Here is a 22,306-nt window from a genome sequence, read left to right as displayed (position 1 = left end):
TTCGGGTCCCCATTGACTTCCATTATGTTCGGAGTTCGGGTCGAACACCCGAACATCGCGGCCATGTTTGGCCTGTTCGGCCCGAACCCGAACATCTAGATGTTCGCCCAACACTATTACTAAGCAGTTATTCTATGAAAATGGAAACAAAGCACATACAATTTTAGCTAAAAAACTCAGCGACATGAAATCTCGGAATGCAATATTTGCAATAAAAGACAAGAGAAGATCTGTACAATGTGATCTAAGACATATAGATTGGCATATTTAAAGACTGTTTTTCCTCAATTTATAACCTAAATAAAGACACACCACATAAGATACCTAAAAGACAAAATATTTCTTCCTACACACAGGACACTAAATTATCTAGGATATCTCCATCCCAGCTGGATATTTTAAACCAAGATGTAAGTGTAACGATTGGTATCAGCAATAACAAAGTTCTGATTATTTAGTGATCTGCAGTATCACCAATAATGCAGATACTATATCTGATTATATGGTGATCTGCAGAATCACCAATAATACAAATATAGCAACACAGAGAATATCGAGACCTTAATCACACTTTATTGTACTGAGTGTAGTGATTGGTACAAACAGTAAGTACTGGCAGATTTGACTATACCTCACCAGAGGAGCTGGTGGGCACTGTCAGTACGGCGAACACCTCACCAGTGACAAGGGCTCACTGGTGAGTAGAAAGGTCAGGCTAATCGAGTCGGTAACAGACAGGCAGATACAGTACAAAATCGGAAGACAGAGAAGTAACGGTTAACAGGCAGAGTTGGCAGCAATATCAGATGGGCGAAAGTACAGAATCACTGAGCAAAGAGAGGTAATGATTTTCAGGCAGAGTCGGCAACAAGATCAGATGAGCAGAGGTACAGAATCACTAGAGAGTAAGAATAGTCAGAAGCGAGCCAGAGCCATAAACAGATAATCAACAATATAATGCACAAATCCTATCACTGTGTGAAATCCCCGGTTTCCTCCCGGATCAAAGCACACCGGATCTAACTACGGTCTGAGCGCTCACACGAAGTGATCGCAACAGCAGACAAAGATCTACTGAATTCTCCAGGCTTAAGAGCCCGAGGAGACCTTTGAAGCACGCCCCCCGGCGCGACGGCCAATCAGCGGCGGCGGACGCATGGCGTGACGTCAGCTGACCCGCAGGTCAGCTGAGCCGCCTCTTCGCCGCATAAAGGTTGTGACGGTGCGCGCGAGCGTCAACACAACCCTATGGGCAACTGACAAATCCATCCTCGGCGTGCTAGACGCCCGAGGCACGGGTAACTGGTCAGGCAGGGGGATGGAGGCAGTGACGGTGGCAGCGCTGTTCGCCGCCGCTGCCCCGTCCATATTTGTTACAGTACCCCCCCCTTGAGGCGTGGACTCCGGACACAACCTGCATGGCTTTTCAGGATGCGATTTATGAAACTCCTGCCTCAACTCCTCAGCATGCAAACGATGACCCGGCACCCAAGATCTCTCCTCAGGCCCATACCCCTTCCAATTAACTAAATATTGAACTGAGTTGCGTACCCAGCGAGAATCTTATATTTGCTCAATCTCATACTCAGGTTCACCATCAACAACCACAGGGGGGGGGGGGGGGGGAATCCACATGCGCAGCCGGTTTTAACAAAGAGACATGGAAAGATTTTGTACCTCTCATACTAGCAGGCAGTGCAATCACATGTCACCTCATTGATCTTTTTAGAGACTGGGTAGGGCCTACAAATCTGGGGCCCAATTTGGCCGAGGGTTGTTTCAACGCCAGATGTCGGGTTGAAACCCACACCATGTCCCCAGGAACAAATTATCAGCTTGTTTTTTCTGAGTTAGAAAGGCCTTTTCCAGATTTCTTTTAACTATAGTCCAGATGTCCCTAAAAGATCTCTGCCAATCTTCCATTGCCGGAAGAGAAGAGGACTCTACTAGGGGATTTCCCCGAAACTACCTGGAATGGAGAGAAGCCTGAGGAGGTACTTTTTAGATTGTTATGCGCAAATTCCGCATACGGCAGGAATTTTGCCCATTCCAACTGAGCATCAGCTACATAGCACCTAAGGAAATGTTCAAGTGACTGGTTGACCCTTTCGGTTTGCCCATTGGTCTGTGGGTGGTAGCCGAATGGAAAATGACAGATTCATTCCTAGCTGATGACAAAACGCTCTCCAGAATATGGACACGAATTGGACTCCCCTATCTGACACCACATTTTCTGGTATCCCATGCAACCGAAAATTGTGCTGGATGAAGAGATCTGCCAGTTCCTGAGCTGAGGGGAGTCGGTCCAGAAGAATAAAGTGAGCCATTTTGCTGAACCTGTCGACTACCACCTAAATGACAGTCTTACCCTCAGATCTAGGGAGGTCGCCCACAAAGTCCATGGACAGATGGGTCCATGGTTGCTCAGGCACCGGCAATGACTGGAGCATGCCCACCGGAGCCTGTCTGGAAACTTTACTTCTGGCACAGACTGAACAATCTCTGATGAACTCCTTACAATCTGAGACCAGAGACACCCACCAGACGCATCTAGCCAGCAAATCCTGCGTTCTAGCCACCCCAGGATGCCCTGCATTCTTATGTGTTTGAAACAACTGTAAAAGTTGCAAACTATAATGCAGTGGTGCAAACAGAACCCCATCTGTGTAATAGATAGCGGAGATGCCGCCGCAGTGGTTCCGTGAGAGGTGACACCACAGAAGAAAATCCCTTGATAAATTTTCTATAATAGTTGGCAAAGCCAAGGAACCTCTGGAGTGCCTTCAGCCCTAAAGGTTGTGGCCACTCCAGCACAGCAGCTACTTTTTTGGGGTCCATGGAGAGTCCGGCAGTAGAAATGATGTAACCCAAAAAGGGGACCTTGTACACTTCAAAGAGACATTTCTCTAATTTAGGATATAAAGAGTTCTGCCTCAACTTCCTTAAGACAAACTTTACATGCTCCCTGTGTTCAGCCAAATTGGGTGAAAAAAATAAGTATGTCGTCCAGGTAAACAAGGACGAACCGCCCTAAGACTTCTCTGAAAACCTCATTAATCAACTCCTGGAAGATGGCGGGAGCGTCACACAACCCAAAGGGCATGACCAGGTACTCGTAGTGCCCGTCGGGTGTGTTGAACGCCGTCTTCCATTCGTCACCCTCCCTTATGCGTACCAGGTTATATGCTCCCCTTAGGTCGAGTTTGGAAAAGATACATGCATCAGTAACCTGGGAAAACAAGTCATCGATTAAAGGGAGTGAATAACGATTCTTTATGGTAATCTTGTTTAACCCTCTGTAATCAATACATGGCCGGAGCCCACCGTCCTTCTGTACAAAAAAGAATCCTGCTCCGGCCGGAGACTTTGAAGGACAGATGAACCCCTTGGCCAAGTTTTCTTTAATGTAATCCTTTTCGGTTTTTCGGGACCGGAAAGGTTATATAAATGGCCTCTAGGGGGCATACAACCTGGTCTCAACTCAATGGGACAGTCAAAGCTTCTATGTGGAGGAAGTTTGTCCACTGCTTTAGGACAAAAGACATCAGTAAACTCAGTATATGGTGCGGGCAATCCTTCCAATTGACTACACAGAGAATTAAATGTGTGCATTAAACACCAAGTGAACACCTGACATAACTGGCTATGCAAATTTGGCCTAATTGGCTATTCATGAGGCAATGCTCATGCAAATATGCATTCGCTTTCGCATGCCAACTTATGCAGGGTCAAAAACCAATGCCGCAAAGCGGTCGCCCTGCGGGAATTAGTTCATGCTGCAATAGCACTGTAACGATTGGTGTCAGCACGCAGAGAGAATCTGATTATTGGTGATCTGCAGTATCACCAAGAATGCAGATATATACCTGATTATTGATGATCTGCAGAATCACCGATAATACAGATATATTGCTAACCTCTGGACACCTACAGGTATGTGAGTGTTTGGTGTAACAGTAGTACTTTGAGTAATGCACCTGCTGAGCAGATGATCATAGGCAGTAAAGGAATACTGCTCTTGAGGGCACATGAACCTTCCAGCAGCCTGAGACTCTCCAAGGGGTAGAGTCAGGCTGGAGATAGGAAGGACCAGAGAGTGATTAAGAGGTCTCTACACCCTGGAACTAGTCTGAAGTATAACAGATTGATAACGCAAATTCCCTAGTCTGGTGTGAGGTCCGTGGTCTCTACACCCTGAAACTAGTCTGAAGTATAACAGATTGATAACGCAAGTTCCCTAGTCTGGGTGTGAGGTCCGTGGTCTCTACACCCTGGAACTAGTCTGAAGTATAACAGATGGATAACACAAGTTCACTAGTCTGGGTGTGAGGTCCGTGGTCTCTACACCCTTGAACTAGTCTGAAGTATAACCGATAGATAACACAAGTTCCCTAGTCTGGGTGTGAGGTCCGTGGTCTCTACACCCTGGAACTAGTCTGAAGTATAACAGATAGATAACACAAGTTCCCTAGTCTGGGTGTGAGGTCCGTGGTCTCTACACCCTGGAACTAGTCTAAGCATAAACAGAATAACAGTACAAGTAATCTGGCTCAGTGTGAATTCCCAGGTCCACCTGGTTCAAACACACTGTTGGATATGACTAAGGTCTGAGTGCTTCCACGTAGTGTTCGCAACTTGAGACTGGCCAGCAGTAACTATATATGGAGTAGTGCTCTCCGGCACCACCCCTAATTGATCAACCAATAGTAACCTGCTCTGGAGTCAGCTGATTGGCGTGATCAGCTGATCTCTCCTTGCCCAGTATAAGAGTTCTGCCTCTCAGCGTATTCCTAAGCCTGTGTGCACTAACAGACTCGGCCACACCAGACACATGCTGCCGCGTGCAAACCGCCGTGCTGGACGCGGAACCAGCCGCCTTACTGTTGTTACATGCGGCGGCTTTTCCACGTTCTGCCCTGTTACCAGACGCACACTTCCGCGTGCAAACCGCCGCATTAGACGCGGAATCAGCCTCCTCCTCAGCAGCACACGCGGCAGCTTTTCCACGTTCTCTCACAAGCACTATCCAGGAGCGCCACGGGGAGGCTTCCCAATGCCCCCATACAACCGGGGGACCGCGGGGTCACTGCCTGGGAACCACAGCAGCACCCCGGAGGGGGAGGCTGGGTGGCGCAGGCGACCCCCCCCCCAAGCGTGGCCAGCGCTGGGGAGAGACGCCCGCACCCACCTCCCAATATTTAAAAACAGGCACTTACCTTAACGTCCATTGCGTTCTGCTACTGAGCATAGCTTGGGTGCAACACATTTGAAAAGGAAAGGAATAAAGCATGGGTCACACCGAGCTTTGGAGCTCAGGGCTGGCTCACACACAGCACTGCAAGGGGGGGGAAGGACTGGCGCAGACAGCCCACTCCAGGGCTCACACCACCTGGAATGAGCCATCCACCACCCGCCTCCAAAGGAAAGATATTCATAAATCACTACACAGAGAATGAAATGTGTGCATTAAACACCAAGTGAACACCTGACATAACTGGCTATGCAAATTTGGCCTAATTGGCTATTCATGAGGCAATGCTCATGCAAATATGCATTCGCTTTCGCATGCCAACTTATGCAGGGTCAAAAACCAATGCCGCAAAGCGGTCGCCCTGCGGGAATTAGTTCATGCTGCAATAGCACTATCCAGGAGCGCCTTGGGGAGGCTTCCCAATGCCCCCATACAACCGGGGGACCGCAGGGTCCCAGGTGCTCTCACTGCCTGGGAACCACAGCAGCACCCCGGAGGGGGAGGCTGGGTGGCGCAGGCGACCCCCCAAGCATGACCAGCGCCGGGGAGAGCCATCCGCACCTTTCACCTCCCAATATTTAAAAACAGGCACTTACCTTAACGTCCATTGCGTTCTGCTGCTGAGCATAGCTTGGGTGCAACACATTTGAAAAGGAAAGGAATGAAGCATTGGTCGCACTGAGCTTTGGAGCTCAGGGCTGGCTCACACACAGCACTCCAAGGGGGGGGGGGAGGACTGGCGCAGACAGCCCACTCCAGGGCTCACACCACCTGGAATGAGCCATCCACATCCACACTGTAGATCCCATGTAGTGCCGACTCCCTCCTTCTTCCCCCCTCCAATGTCTTTCCAATGACAGTAGGAGGACCAGCTTAATAGCTGCCCGGAACTCCAGTCAATCTGAGGGGAATGCTTTTTCAACCATGGCATACCAAGGATCACTGTGGAAGTGGCCATCTTGAGCACAAAAAATTGTATTTGCTCCCTATGCAGAACCCCCACCTGATATAAAAATACAGAAGTCTGAGACAGAGGTTGTTTACCCTGAAGTGGAGAGTCATCCACTGCAGTAACAAAAATCTGCCTGTCCAAAGGAACTCTCAACCTCATAGCGAAATCATAGTCTATGAAATTGGCTGCTTAACCCGAATCTATAAATGCCTGAGTGGACAAAACTCGATCCTCCCAGGTAATAGAACACAGGAGAAGTAAACGACTCTCGTTTAGAGGTAACACAGGCTCGCCTAGGGTAGTACCTCTAGCTACACCTAGGCGGCAGAGTTTTCCACCTTCCTGGGGCAATTCTGTACCACATGACCCTTCTCTGCACAGTATAAGCAGAGCCTCTCTGTTCGTCTCCGATTTTTCTCTACCTCAGACAACTTGGAATGTCCGATCTGCATCGGCTCGTCCTGAGGAAGAGAAGGAGATGGAGCAGATGAGGTGATAGGAACGGGTGGTCTCCCCGCGAATCTATCTCGAGTCTGTCTTTAGTAACGAACCTGGCGATCTATTTTAATGGCTAATGAGATCGCATCATCAATAGTCTTGGGTTCCGGATGGCTTAACATAAGATCAGCCACTGCATCAGATAATCCCGTTAAAAAACAATCCAATAAAGCAAACTGTCCCCATCTAGCCGACACAGCCCACCTTCTAAATTCTGCAGCGTATGTTTCAACGGTGTTATGCCCCTGCCTGAGAGTTTTGAGTTTCCTCTCAGCCGTCACTGCTAAATCCGGGTCGTCATATATAATCGCCATAGTTTTAAAACATTTCTGAACTAACGTTAAAGCTTCATGACCAGTAGGGAGACTGTAAGCCCACGTCTGTGAATCCCCAGATAATAAAGTTTTAATAAAAGTCACTCTCTGACCCTCAGACCTTGATGACGTAGGTCGTAACTCAAAATATGAAAGGCAGCGATTTCTGAAATTCTGGAAGTCAGACCTGTGTCCTGAAAACTTTTCAGGGAGAGGCATTCTGGGTTCCATAACCACAGGGGATGGCACTGGTGCATTAGTTGCCTGAAGGGTGCGCACCACCTCAGACAACTGGTTGATCTGTGTCTGTTAAACGTTAACCGTGTTGGTTAGGCCGTTAACGGACGTGTTTAACAGTTCAACTTGACTGCACATTGTCTCCATAGACATTTTTGGTCTGCTTTTCTTGAACGATTGGTGTCAGCAATAACAAAGTTCTAATTATTTAGTGATCTGCTGCAGTATCACCAATAATGCAGATACTATATCTGATTATATGGTGATCTGCAGAATCACCAATAATACAAATATAGCAACACAGAGAATATCGAGACCTTAGTCACACTTTACTGTACTGAGCGTAGTGATTGGTGCAAACAGTAAGTACTGGCAGATTTGACTATACCTCACCAGAGGAGCTGGTGGGCACTGTCAGTACGGCGAACACCTCACCAGTGACAAGGGCTCACTGGTGAGTAGAAAGGTCAGGCTAATCGAGTCGGTAACAGACAGGCAGATACAGTACAAAATCGGAAGGCAGAGAAGTAACGGTTAACAGGCAGAGTTGGCAGCAATATCAGATGGGCGAAAGTACAGAATCACTGAGCAAAGAGAGGTAACGATTTTCAGGCAGAGTCGGCAACAAGGTCAGCTGGGCAAAGGTACAGAATCACTAGAGAGTAAGAATAGTCAGAAACGAGCCAGAGTCATAAACAGATAATCAACAATATAATGCACAAATCCTATCACTGTGTGAAATCCCCGGTTTCCTCCTGGATCAAAGCACACCGGATCTAACTACGGTCTGAGCGCTATCACGAAGTGATCGCAACAGCAGACAAAGATCTACTGAATCGTCCAGGCTTAAGAGCCCGAGGAGACCTTGAAGCACGCCCCCCTGCGCCCGGCCAATCAGCGGCGGCGGGCGCATGGTGTGACGTCAGCCGACCCGCAGGTCAGCTGAGCCGCCTCTTCGCTGCATAAAGGTTGTGACGGTGTGCGCACGCATGCGTCAACACAACCCTATGGGCAACTGACAAACCCGTCCTCAGCGTGCTAGACGCCCGAGGCACGGGTAACTGGTCAGGCAGGGGGATGGAGGCAGTGACGGTGGCAGCGCTGTTCGCCGCCGCTGCCCCGTCCATATTTGTTACACCATGCCTGCCTTTCCAAAGCAAGTTACAACCTGCCTGCCTTGGTTCATTTTTTGGCTGTGGTACTACCAGCAAGCTGCCATGGTCCTTCTGTGCTGACGCACTGACCGGCCGCTTAGTCCTCCTGACTCTGTCGCTACTAAAGTCTGCGTTCACACTGCCCAGGTCCACTGACGGATCCAATTTTTTGGGCAGCACTATTACACTGTGGTACTACCAGTGAGTTGCCATGGTCCTTCTGTGCTGCCGCACTGACCGGCTTTTTGGCGTCAGCCACTCATCCTCCTCCAGTGGTACCATCACCGCCAGGTGCCATTGGGACTCACCTTCACCCCTGTGATTACTTAACATGTATTTCCCTGTTTAAAACCACTTATTACCAATTAATAGCCCCATTTAAAGTGTTGATCTCACTTTTTCAAAATGAAAAATTATTTCTGGAATTTTTGTTTTGTTGAAGTTGTAGCCCCTTATCACCTTGATAATCCCTGCAATTTGGGGGATTGTAGCATGTATGGGGGCTTTGCTATTAATGTTAAGGGCCCATTTCCACTATCATGAATTCGCATGCGTTTTTCGCATGCAAAATTCGCATAGCAATACAAGTGAATGGGACTGTTTCCACTTGTCAGGATTCCTTTGCGTTTTTCTGTGCAGAAAAAATTCGCATGGCAGAGCCATCAGAATTCGCATACCGCTATGCGAATCACATACAATGTATTTAATAGGAAATTCGCATGAGGTTTGGGTATGCAAATTTTCATGCGAATTCGCATAGAAACAATGGAAAAGCACACCAGCACTGCCATAGTCAAATTCGCATACATCATCATCCATGCGAATTTTCGCATGAAAATTCGCATAGACCCGCAAGCGAAATTCGCATCCGCATGCGCATTTTTACCGCGGCGATTCGCAACGCACAAGTGGAAATGCAGCCTAAAAGAAAATATGGATCCGGTCGTGGATCCGGCCGTGAATGCGTCATGCATGACCAAAAATCCATGTTGACGCGTGGACGCATATCAAAGTCCAGAGCCAATCACGTCGGAGGTGAATTTTTTTGGGCAACGGCCATGGTTGCCGATGGATAGGGACATCTGAGCATCCCTATTTATGGCTAGGGGGTACAGGTTGTCATATGGGTGATAAATACAGATGCTGGTTGCCATGTGCATTCTGGGTGTGGGTACAGGGTGTCATGTTGGTTCTGGCAATGGATGGGTATTGAGTGTCATGTGGGTGTTGATTGCAAGTACTTGGGTGCATGTACTGGATATCATGTGGGTGCTGGTGCAGGCACTGGGTGCGACATGGGTGCAAATACTTGGTGCTATGCCTGTACTAGGTGCTGGCTATGAGTGGGCATTGGGTGTCACGTGGGTTTTAAATGGGTGCTTGGTGCAGGTAGTGGGTGCCATGTGGAGGCTGTATGCAGGTGTAAGTACTGGGTGCAATGTTAGGCCTGGGTGCAGGTACTTGGTGTCATGTGAGTACTGGGTGCCAACTATGGAGGATAGGGGGGTGAGTGGATGTTGGGAGAAGCAGAGATCAGAAGACATCAGTGTGGGTGTCGCAGGGAGGGGAAGTAATTGGGGTGCTGGGGGAGGGAGAGATCACTGGGGGTGCTGGGGGTGCTGGGGGAAGGAGAGGTCAGTTTAGATGCTGAGGGAGGTCACTATGGGAGCTGCTGAGGAGAGGCCCCCCCCCCTCCTGCGCGTGCCGGATTATTTATCAAATATTACTTATATTATAATTGTGTTTTTACATCTTTTGCTGCACCAGAACCATTAAATCAATGTGAGGCATGTTGTGCCCATCCACATAATGTCTGCATTACAAGCCTGTCTACTCACGTTGTGTGTGGCAGCACATAGGCACCATGCAATGTGACGCCTGCACTCTGTTATGTGTTGTGCCTGTTTTGTGGCCGGGTACACAGCACAACCTAACTGTGTGATTGGTGTCACACATGCTGTACACATGCTATGATGCTATATTGTGCAATGATGCAATACTAGTGAGTTGAAAATAACCCAGTAGGTCTGACAAAAATACTGTACTTGTTCTGCAGCTGACAGTGCCTGGTACATTGCCATGTGTTATCCCAGAGAGGAAGTGCCTAGCAGACGATCCAGCGGTAAGTACATTTTTATTTGCAATAACAGTGTGTACTGCAATGGTAGTTGAGTTATGTTGGACATTTGGCATTCTTACCCCGTGGCAATCATTCCATTTTTTTTTTTTCATTGTGAAACCGGCACATGATGGCACAACAGGAATATTGGACTCTGTTGGAACAATGTTATTAATTCAAATGGACACATTGGGGTTGATTCACTAAACCGTGCTAACGTATAGCATGGCCGCGCAATGCGCTTCACGCACGTTATTCCACTTGTAAAGGTTTACGCTTGCTATCAAGGGTTTGCGCGCATTTACGCAGTACAATGCACATAAGAATTCACATTGCGCCGCATTAACAGGTGCAAACCTTTGTTGCAAAGCGCATAGCGCGGCTGTGTGCTATCCGGTAGCACGGTTTAGTGAATCACCCCCATAAGGTGGTGCAGGTACAGCCTGTTAGCTGACGACATTTTGCAGTTGAGGGCCCGTTTCCACTAGAGCGAACTTGCATACATTTTCTGCCTGCAGATTCACATAGCCAATAATAGTCAATGGGCCTGTTTCCACTAGCCCAAATATCTGCACAGCAGAGCCATCAGAATTCTCACACCGCAAGGCTAGAGTGCGATTCGCCTGTAATGTAATTGATAGGAAAATCACATGCGTTTTAGCCATGCAAATTTTCCATGCAAATTCGCGTATGTTTTCACACAAAATTAATATAAAAGCACACAATTTAACTTACTAAATACACTTGCTTACTAAATAAAACCAATTCATGGTAACATAACAAAACAACTGCATGCTGTGATTGAAGGAAACACCAATAGGGATGGTGTAACGATTGGTGTCAGCACACAGAGAGAATCTGATTATTGGTGATCTGCAGTATCACCAACAATACAAATGATCTGCAGAATCACCAATAATGCAAGTATGACTAACCTCTGGACACCTGATAAAATGTAAGTGTTTTGGTGCAACAGTAGACTGTCTCCCGTGGGGCGGGAGACGCAGATAACAATGAGCATGGACCACCTGAGGAGCAGATGGCCCTTGGCTGGGTGTGAACTATCTCCTAGGAGAGGAGATAGAGGTAAGCTGCGAGCCAGTGATTACCTGCAATACTGGGAAGCAGACTATACTGCAGCCAAAGGACTCCTAAGGGAGAGAGCCCCTGACTGGACTGCCGAGAGGCCTCTCTGAGGAACAGGAGGTCTCTGCGGCTACCGGACACTTGGCTGGGTAGTGTCACAGGTAGTACAGACAGACTGAACACTCAAGGTATGAGTGACAGCCACAAGGGTCGGCCAGGCAAGTTCGGCAACACACGAGCAGATAAGGTACAGAGACAGAAGGCTGATTCGGTAAACAGGTACAGGCAGGGTTTGGCAACAGGTAGGCAGATATGCAAAGGTACCGAATCAGAAAGCAGGAGAGAGGTCTAGAGAGCAATAGGTCATAACAGATAAAGCAGAGGCCTAGTCTAGAGTGTGAGGTCCGTGGTCTCAACACCCTGGAACTGGTCTAAAGTATAACACAGTAATGACATAAGCGTAATCTGGCTAAGTGTGAATTCCCAGGTCCACCTGGGATCTGACTTTGGTCTGAGACTGACCAGCGAGATCTATATATAGTGCAGCACTCCTCAGCGCCACCCAGCGCTACTCAGCCAATGACAGTCTGCGCTGGGATCAGCTGACCAACCTGATCAGCTGATCCCTCTCCTCCTGGCATAAAGGTCCTGCCTCCCAGCATGCGCGCCCGTAGCTCCCCATCTGTGTGCACTAGAAGGCTCAGACAAACCAGATGCATGCTGCTGTGCGGATTTCGCCGGTCTGAACGCGGAGATAGCCGCCCCGCCGCCAGACCGCGCGGCCGTGTCTCCGCAAACCTTTACAGTACCCCCCACCACCCTGAGGAGTGGACTCCGGACACTTCCCACCAGGCTTCCCAGGATGTGAGCCATGAAACTCTCTCTTTAATTCTTCCGCATGCATGCGACAATCTGGCACCCAAGTTCTTTCCTCCACACCATAACCCTTCTAGTGAACCAGATACTGCACGGAATTCTGCACTAACCGAGAGTCCAGAATCTTTTCAATCTCATATTCAGGTTGGTCATCAACCAACACAGCGGGGGGGGGGGGGGGGGTGCGAGGAATCCACGTGCACTGCCGGCTTTAACAGAGACACATGGAAAGATCTCGCATGCTGGCTGGGAGATCAATAGCATAAATGACGTTATTAATTTTTCTGGTCACTGGAAAAGGTCCTATGAATCTAGGACCCAGTTTGGGTGACAGCTGCTTCAAGGCCAAGTGCCGAGTGGACACCCACACCAAGTCCCCTGGAGAGAATTTCCACTCTACAGACCGCCTTTTGTCTGCCTGCTTTTTCTGGGTCTGAAAGGCTTTCCCCAAGTTTCTCTTGACCATTCTCCAATTCTCCTTCAAAGCCCTCTGCCAGTCCTCCAGGGCCGGGAATGGTGTAGATGCCACTGGCAATGGGGCAAACTTGGGTGATCTTCCCGACACTATCTGAAATGGGGAAAACCCTGAAGAGGAACTCTTCAGATTGTTGTGCGCAAATTCTGCAAACGGCAGAAATTTTACCCAATCAAATTGTGCATCTGCAACATAGCATCTAAGAAATTGTTCCAGGGATTGGTTAACTCTCTCGGTCTGGCCATTGGTCTGTGGGTGGTAGCCTGATGAGAATGCAAGATCCATGTCCAGCTGATGGCAAAAAGCTCTCCAAAACTTAGATACAAATTGGACTCCCCGATCTGACACTACATTTTCCGGAATGCCATGCAGCCTGAAAATGTACTGGATGAAGAGATCGGCCAATTCCTGGGCCGAGGGGAGTCCTTTCAAGGGGACAAAGTGAGCCATCTTACTGAATCTGTCTACTACCACCCAAATGACCGTCTTGCCCTCAGACCTGGGGAGTTCTCCAACAAAATCCATGGACAAGTGAGTCCAAGGTTCACTCGGGACTGGTAAAGGTTGTAAAGTACCAACAGGAGCCTGACGGGAAGGTTTACTCCTAGCACACACTGCACACTCTCTTACAAACTCCTTACAGTCTGTTGCTAATGTAGGCCATCAAGCACATCTGGCCAGCAAATCCTGAATTCTGGTGGCCCCAGGGTGGCCAGCATTTTTGTGAGAATGGAACAGCTGTAACAGTTGTAGACAGAAAAGTAGTGGCACATACATAACCCCGTCAGGCTTCCCCTCTGGAATATCCTGTTGGTAAGGGCTCAGAGTGACTGTCCAATCTTTCCAGGTCTCAGTGGCTGCCAAAACCACCTTCTGAGGTAGAATAGTCTCAGGGGCTGAGGGCTGTACCGTCTCGGGCTCGAAACACCTGGACAAGGCGTCGGCCTTGACGTTTTTACTACCAGGGGTATACGTAATTACAAATCTGAATCTCGAGAAGAACAAAGACCATCGGGCCTGACGGGAGCTAAGTCTCTTGGCACCCTCTATGTACTCCAAATTTTTATGATCTGTATAAACTGTGATAGTGTGTTATGCACCTTCTAGCCAATGTCGCCATTCCTCAAAGGCTAACTTGACGGCCAAAAGTTCCCGGTTGCCTATATCGTAGTTTTTCTCTGCGGGTGAAAACCTACGAGAGAAGTAGGCGCATGGATGAAGTTTACCCTGTAAACCCGAACGCTGAGACAATACAGCCCCCACCCCCACTTCTGAAGCATCCACCTCCACGATGAAGGGGAAGGTGACATCCACATGTCTCAATATGGGTGCAGAACAGAACAGTTTTTTCAGTGTGGAAAAAGCAGTATGTGCCTCTGCTAACCAGTGGTAAGTATCAGCCCCCTTTTTGGTGAGACTGGTGAGGGGCGAGACCACCGTAGAGTACCCCTTTATAAACCTCCTGTAGTAGTTGGCAAAGCCCAAAAACCTTTGGAGCGCCTTCAGTCCCACAGGCTGAGGCCACTCCAAGACAGCAGAAACCTTACCAGGATCCATAGGGAGGTCAGACGTAGAGATAATGTACCCCAGGAAGGCAACAGAGGTCACTTCGAAAAGACATTTCTCAAGTTTAGCGTAAAGCAGATTCTGTCTTAACTTCCCTAGGACAAACTTGACATGCTTTCGGTGTTCCGAGAGATTAGACGAAAAGATCAGAATATCGTCCAGATATACTAGGACAAACTTCCCCAACACCTCCCCGAACACCTCATTTATTAACTCCTGGAAGACAGCCGGGGCGTTACACAACCCGAAGGGCATCACCAGGTACTCGTAGTGCCCGTCGGGTGTGTTGAAGGCCGTCTTCCATTCGTCACCATCCCTGATACGAACTAGGTTGTATGCACCTCTTAAATCTAATTTTGAGAAAATCTTGGCGTTAGTAACCTAAGTGAACAAATCGTCAATCAAGGGCAGAGGATAACGATTTTTCACTGTTATCTTGTTTAAACCTTGGTAATCAATGCAAGGACGAAGGCCTCCATCTTTTTTCTTTACAAAAAAGAATCCTGCCCCTGCTGGTGAACGAGAGGGGCGGATGAACCCTTTAGCCAAATTTTCTTTGATATACTCCTGCATTGCCAGTTTCTCAGGCCTAGATAGATTATAGAGGTGACCTCTGGGAGGCATACAACCAGATCTCAAATCGATGGGACAGTCGAATGTACGGTGGGGGGGAAGTTTATCAGCTGATTTGGGACAAAACACGTCTGCAAATTAAGCGTATTGGCTTGGCACACCTTTAACCTGAATCTTGGTGTTACCCACGGTTACTTTCACTAAACAGTGATGATAAGAATGGGTAGACCAGCTCGTTAGCTGACCTGAAACCCAGTCTATCTGAGGTGAGTGAAGCTGTAACCATGGCATGCCAAGAATAACGGTGGAGGTTGCCATACGCAAGACCAGAAACTGTAGACTCTCCTTATGTAGTACCCCAACAATGAACCCCAACTCCGGGGTCCGAGACAGGGGATGTCTACTTTGCAGAGGAGAGTCATCTACTGCAGTGACCAAAACCTGTTGGTCTAATTGAAGTATGGGAATCCCCAATTTTTTTGCAAACTCGGAATCCATAAAGTTGGCCGCTGAGCCAGAGTCTAAGAAAGTTTCAGTGGAAACAGTCTGACCTTCCCATGTGACAGAACAGGGAAGGAGCAAGCGATTATCGTTTATCTGGCTGGGGGTACTGGTAGTCATGTGAGTGCTGAATGCAGATGCTGGGTGCCATGTGGGTTCTGGCCATGGGTGGGTATCAAGTGTCATGTGGGTGTTGATTGCAAGTACTTAGTGCCATGTGAGATCTGGGTTCGTGTACTGGATATCATGTGGGTGCTGGGTGCAGGTACTGGGTGTGACATGGGTGCGAATACTTGGTGCCATGCCTGTACTAGGTGCTGGCTATGAGTAGGCATTGGGTGTCACGTGGGTTTTAAATGGGTGCTTGGTGCAGATAGTGGGTGCCATGTGGAGGCTGTATGCAGGTGTGAGTACTGGGTGCAATGTTAGGCCTGGGTGCAGGTACTTGGTGTCATGTGAGTACTGGGTGCCAACTATGGGGGAATGGGAGGTGAGTGGATGTTGGGAGAACTAGAGATCATAAGATGTCAGTGTGGGTGTTGCAGGAAGGGGAAGTAATTGAGGTGCTGGGGGAGGGAGAGGTCATTGGGGGTGCTGGGGGAGGGAGATGTCAGTGTAGGTGCTGAGGGACGTCACTATGGGTGCTGCTGGGGACAAGAAGGGTGCCATTGGGGGAGGGAGAGGTCACTGTGAGTGCTGGGGGAGACAGGATTGCCGCAGAGCTAATGCTGGGGAGAGGTCAGTATGGGTCCTAGGTGAAGGGAGAGGTCACTGTGAATGCTGGGGGAGGGAGAGGTCACTGCTGTCAAGGAGACACTATCTTACCTGCTCCCACACAGCTGCAGGGATGGTTGCACTAGGAATCCTGTATGGGACCTGTTTACTCCAAAGTGTCCTAGATAGGGAGGAGCTTCCCACAGGTGGTGGGCAGGGCTTCCTGCATGTGGTGGGCAGGGCTTATCACGACTGGGGGTATGGTTTATTTTTCACAGCCAAAGGGGCCTTTTAATGAGTATTTTAAAAGGGAGGGGGGGGGGGGGTGCTTGGACACCGAGAGGCTAGAGCCCCCTTCTGCATGTGCCTGATTATTTATTAAATATGAATTATATTGTAATTGTGTTTTTACATATTTTGCTGCACCAGAATCCATTAAATCAATGTGAGGCATGTTGTGCCCATCCACATAATGTCTGCATTACAAGCCTACTGTCTACTCACGTTGTGTGTGGCAGCACATAGGCACCATGCAATGTGACGCATGCACTCTGTTATGTGTTGTGCCTGTTTTGTGGCCGGGTACACAGCACAACCTATCTGTGTGATTGGTGTCACACATCCTGTACACATGCTATGATGCTATATTGTGCAATGAGGCAATACTAGTGAGCTGAATATAACCCAGTAGGACTGACAAAAATACTGTACTTGTTCTGCAGATCTTAGTATATTCCAAATGTCTGGTCCCAGAGAGGAAGTGCCTAGCAGACCACCCCGTGGTAAGTACATTTTTATTTGCAATAACAGTGTGTACTGCAATGGTAGTTGAGTTATGTTGGACATTTGGCATTCTTACCCCGTGGCAATCATTCCATTTTTTTTTTCATTGTGAAACCGGCACATGATGGCACAACAGGAATATTGGACACTGTGTTGAAACAATGTTATTAATTCAAATGGACACATTGGGGTTGATTCACTAAACCGTGCAAACGTATAGCATGGCCGCGCTATGCGCTTCACGCAAGTTTTTTCTGCTTGTAAAGGTTTACGCGTGCTAATAAAGGTTTGCACGCATTAACGCAGTACAACGCGCATAAAAGTTCGCATTGCGCCGCATTAACGCGTGCAAACCTTTGTTGTGAAGCGCATAGCGTGGCTGGGCTTTCCGGTAGCCCGGTTTAGTGAATCACCCCCATAAGGTGGTACAGGTACAGCCCGTTAGCTGACAACATTTTGCAGTTAAGGGCCCTGTCACAGGAGCCCTCAGTGGCTGACCGCACTTAGCCCTCTAAACGGTGCCAGCGCACAGATCGTGCGAACTCTGGTCGCAGTCAATGCGCAGGAACCGTTAAGAATTAGCCGCAGACAACTCAGAAGGGAGCCTGTGAGACACGGGTAATTACAACGTCACCTACTGGTTCAGAGTAAACTGCCACCACCGCGGTTACTATGGGACCGTGGGGCCCACTAACTGACTGACTAATCCTGCGAATAAAACGGTTAAACACCCGATATTCTGTCTAGCCAACAACAAACAAACAGTAGCGTATCTTCAGAGACCCGGGATCATTTCTGTGTGTGCTGATAAGCAGGGTAGCGAAACAGTGAATGACTTGGGGAAAGTCGTTTATTCACGCAATATAAATAATTAATATATACAGACAATTATGAAAATCAACAATTATTAAAACAGTAATAGCCAGTATGAAAAATAAAAGAAGGGAGAAAAATACTTAGTTCCTGGAAAGATGTCCTTATTGTGGGAAGAATCATAAAGTTCTTGGTTTCAAAGTCCAGAGTTCAGAGTTCAGACCAGGTGGATGCCAGCATATCCTCAAGCTGGCATCTGATGAGTGCAAGATGGTTCAGTGTGGAGGACACTGAGTTTGGGTTCTCAGCCATTCTTATGCCCCTGCTTCAGTAGGAGGGAGTGAGGGCGGGGAGCCATACACCCCCTTCAAAGATGAGATGAGCCCCCCCCTTGTACTGGGGCTAGAAATCATATCTACCCATATATGGGCTCTATCTCACAGAACCGTACAGGTCAGGACAGATTTATTAACATTTTCAGGTCTGTCTCGATTTACCCAGCGCCCTGATACCAGACATGAGGGGTGGGACCCCTGTGGTATCATCAGGGCACTTTGAAACTGCCTAGCTGGCAGTCCTTACTTCCGAAGGTTCTGAAACTTCCTCAGAACCAGCACCGGGGCTCATGCTACACTTCCCCCACGTTTGGTGAAGCTGCCATCTCAGGAACCCCAGAAATATTACAGATCTGGGAAGTTATGGATTATGCCATGATGAGACTCAGGTTTATTCAGGATGTTCTAGCTGCTAACAGCTGACTTTCCTTTGATCTTTAGCAGAGAGCAGAGTGTCCAGACCTCCAGTGGATTCGTAGCCTGCTTGGCTGCACCTAGGCATCCTTTGGTTAATTAACATCTCCATGAGATCAGCTAAGTGTCACCTGGTTCCCAGAGCCAAAAGGGAAATTGTGCCTTCCACAGGGAATATGTCCAAGCTAATTAACACCTTCCCCCCAGGCTGTTATTTCAGCTAAGACAGATTTCCCAGCTGTTCCTAGGCATAGGGATACTACACGTCAAATCTTGGTTCTATTGATCTGAGGCGCAATCGATGCAGGAATCGAGTGCGATCGTTCTTTTCTTCACGGGCGGTTCCAGGACGCGCCTGCGTCCCCGCAATCGTCCGTGACAGGCCCGTTTCCACCAGAGCGAATTTGCATACATTTTCTGCCTGCAGATTCACATAGCCAATAATAGTCAATGGGCCTGTTTCCACTAGCCCAAATATCTGCGCAGCAGAGCCATCAGAATTCGCACACCGCAAGGCTAGTGTGCGATTCGCCTGTAATGTAATTGATAGGAAAATCACATGCGTTTTCACCATGAAAATTTTTCATGCAAATTTGCGTACGTTTTCACAAAAAATTAATGTAAAAGTACACAGGCGCTGACATGGCTAAAATCGCATACTTACAAATATAAGCAAATTTTAACGTGTTTTGCAAACAAACACGTATGTATTCACATCCACATGTGAATTTGTTTACGGCAATTGAATCGCGTAGCCTAAGTCCATGTGGGTAAAATAAAACTCTGTAATCCTAACCTAGAGTATGAACCCTAACTCAGATGTTTTAACTTACTAAATACACTTGCATACTAAGTTAAACCAATTCATGGTAACAGAACAAAACAACTGCATGCTGTGATTGCAGTAAACACCATATAAGCAAATGGGTATAAAAGAGAGGTACTGATTAACACCAACATCCCCTCCCCCAATCCCCCAATTAGGTAACACTAGATACATAACAGCATCACCCCCCACACACACGCTAATAGGAAACACAGGTAGCACTGAATACTGTCACAACCCCCACCCAGGAAACAAAGGTAGCACAGAATACTATCAAAACATTCCCACCCACCCTTTCACGCCGCTAATAGAAAGCGAAAATACTACACCATACTGCATATACTATACCTCCAAACTTCTGACTGCAGGTGGTGTGACAGCGTCATGCGCGCTACTTCTCTGTCTGGAGTCGCAGCAGTATGAAGACATCAGCAAGCCTGCCAAGCCCAGGAAGAAGGGAGGCGGCAGCAGCACCACATGCTGCTCTAGCTACACGTGCTCCTGAAGTGACGTATGTGTCTATGTATCCCGCCCTTGGCTCTGCCTCTATACAGATGGCGCTTGTAGGCTTATGCCTGCAGTGCCTTATGGTAGATCCAGCCCTGGTGCAAAGCTTATAATAGATCCGGCCCTGGTGCAAAGCTTACAAACATGTACACAATAGTGTAAGAAACACTGCAGTCAGCTCCTGCAACCATTTACATGATAGCGGTAGGCCTAACATCCCCTACCCCTAACCACATCCACCGTACCCAAACTTAACACTAAAATGACCACACTGACACCAAGCATTGGATTAATTAAAGGCCAATGCAGCCCCAATTTTATTTAACAAATAACTCAATCATAATAATAACATTAACATCCTGGACGTTGAACGTCCACGAAACCAGAGAGCTGGGGTAAGGGGACCGGAGGTGTCCTCAGAAACTGAAAGGGGTAAACACGTAAAGCTGGCGTGCAGCCTGTAACCTGCCCCTACCCGCGGTCACCGGGTCAGGGACGGCTGCATGCCCACCTGATCACCAATCTCCGATGCTCGTAAGCCATCCGGATTTGTGCCTTGACAAATCCCCACCATCACTGTCGTCAAACCTCCGGAACCCCCCACCCCTCCTGCTGCAATGACGATGAAGACCTAGGAAAAAGACAACACAACCTGAAATAATAAAAAGAGGGAGGGAGGGAGGGAGCTTTGTGTCCTCACACTTGCTGACCCTTGCTAAGCCCGCCCCCTCTATAAATAGTTTTCGCAGCGTAAGCCTGCCCTTTCCTCTCCTCTGGCACGGAAGTAGCTCACTCAGCAGCCATTAACCCCCATCAGTGCTGGAGGAAATCCGTTGTATGGGAAGCAGCCACCTTATCATGCGTGGCCTTCCGTACTGCGGTCCCCTCCATCTCCAGGCCCTTACTTGATAGCGGTAGGCCTAACATCCCCTACCCCTTTATAACCACATCCACCGTACCCAAACTTAACACTAAAATGACCACACTGACACCAAGCATTGGATTAATTAAAGGCCAATGCAGCCCCAATTTTATTTAACAAATAACTCAATCATAATAATAACATTAACATCCTGGACGTTGAACGTCCACGAAACCAGAGAGCTGGGGTAAGGGGACCGGAGGTGTCCTCAGAAACTGAAAGGGGTAAACACATAAAGCTGGCGTGCAGCCTGTAACCTGCCCCTACCCGCGGTCACCGGGTCAGGGACGGCTGCATGCCCACCTGATCACCAATCTCCGATGCTCGTAAGCCATCCGGATTTGTGCCTTGACAAATCCCCACCATCACTGTCGTCAAACCTCCGGAACCCCCCACCCCTCCAAAGCGAGAGGACGTGACACCTCATGTTCTCGACGCCCCCAACCGCAGAGCTCTTTGGATCCCCTCTTCTATCCCCAATGCCCACAAATCTGTCCCCACATCAGTCAAGTGAACCCCATCCCTCCTAGGGAATAAACCAATGTCCTCCTCCCACTCCCGATGTCTGACTGCCAACCCTCCGTTTCTAATAAAAAAAAATTGCCACCGCCTTGTTAAGTTTCACTCTGGCCTTGTTTACTTTGGGAACAGACCTGGCTAACCTCCAAGATGTCCTAGCTACGATTTCTGACCAGACTACTATGGCATCTGGAAACAAAGATCTGATCCTGAGAAAGTCAAATCTAACGTCCTTTATGATCATCCTCGAGGACCTGGAAGCCAAATCATTGCCCCCAACATGAAGGACCAAAACGTCTGGAGCTCTAGTATCTAGCCTGGTACACCGGTGCAGTTTGGGAAGAACTCGAGACCACACCATCCCTGGGAATCCCAACCACCGGATACATACCTGATCCCGTGGGAAACCCAGTTGCCGACCCTCCGGTCTGACCTCCGCCCTTTTAGCACCCCAATAGACGTAGGAGTGCCCGAGGATCCAGACCAGGATTTGCGGATCTGCAGCAAATGATAAACAAAACACTAACAGCAATTGACCCATCACCACGTACAAAGTTACAATAAATGTGGTCTAACATACGATCTATACCTGATCGACTCCCATCGACCAATCTGTTTGATAACCTCCTCACCTAAACCCCACCTTGAGGCCTCAGTGGCAGCCCCAATCCTAAAGGAGTGGAAGGCAAACTCGCGTGGAGAGAGCCTGAGTGAACGCAAGCATTTCCGAAACACCGATACGAACTGAAACTTGGAAAGAGGGGTACCCTCTGCGTGGGACAAGAAAACTGCAGCCTGAGAGGGTCTGAGCATTGCAAACCTCCCTGCTATCTCCCGAGGGCACAGAGGGCCGCCAATCCTGTAAAGGATG

This window comes from Hyperolius riggenbachi, chromosome 4 (genome assembly GCF_040937935.1).
Source record: "Hyperolius riggenbachi isolate aHypRig1 chromosome 4, aHypRig1.pri, whole genome shotgun sequence".
Lineage (NCBI taxonomy): Eukaryota > Metazoa > Chordata > Amphibia > Anura > Hyperoliidae > Hyperolius > Hyperolius riggenbachi.
The sequence above is the reverse complement of the archived record's forward strand: the minus strand, read 5'-3'. Positions refer to the sequence as shown.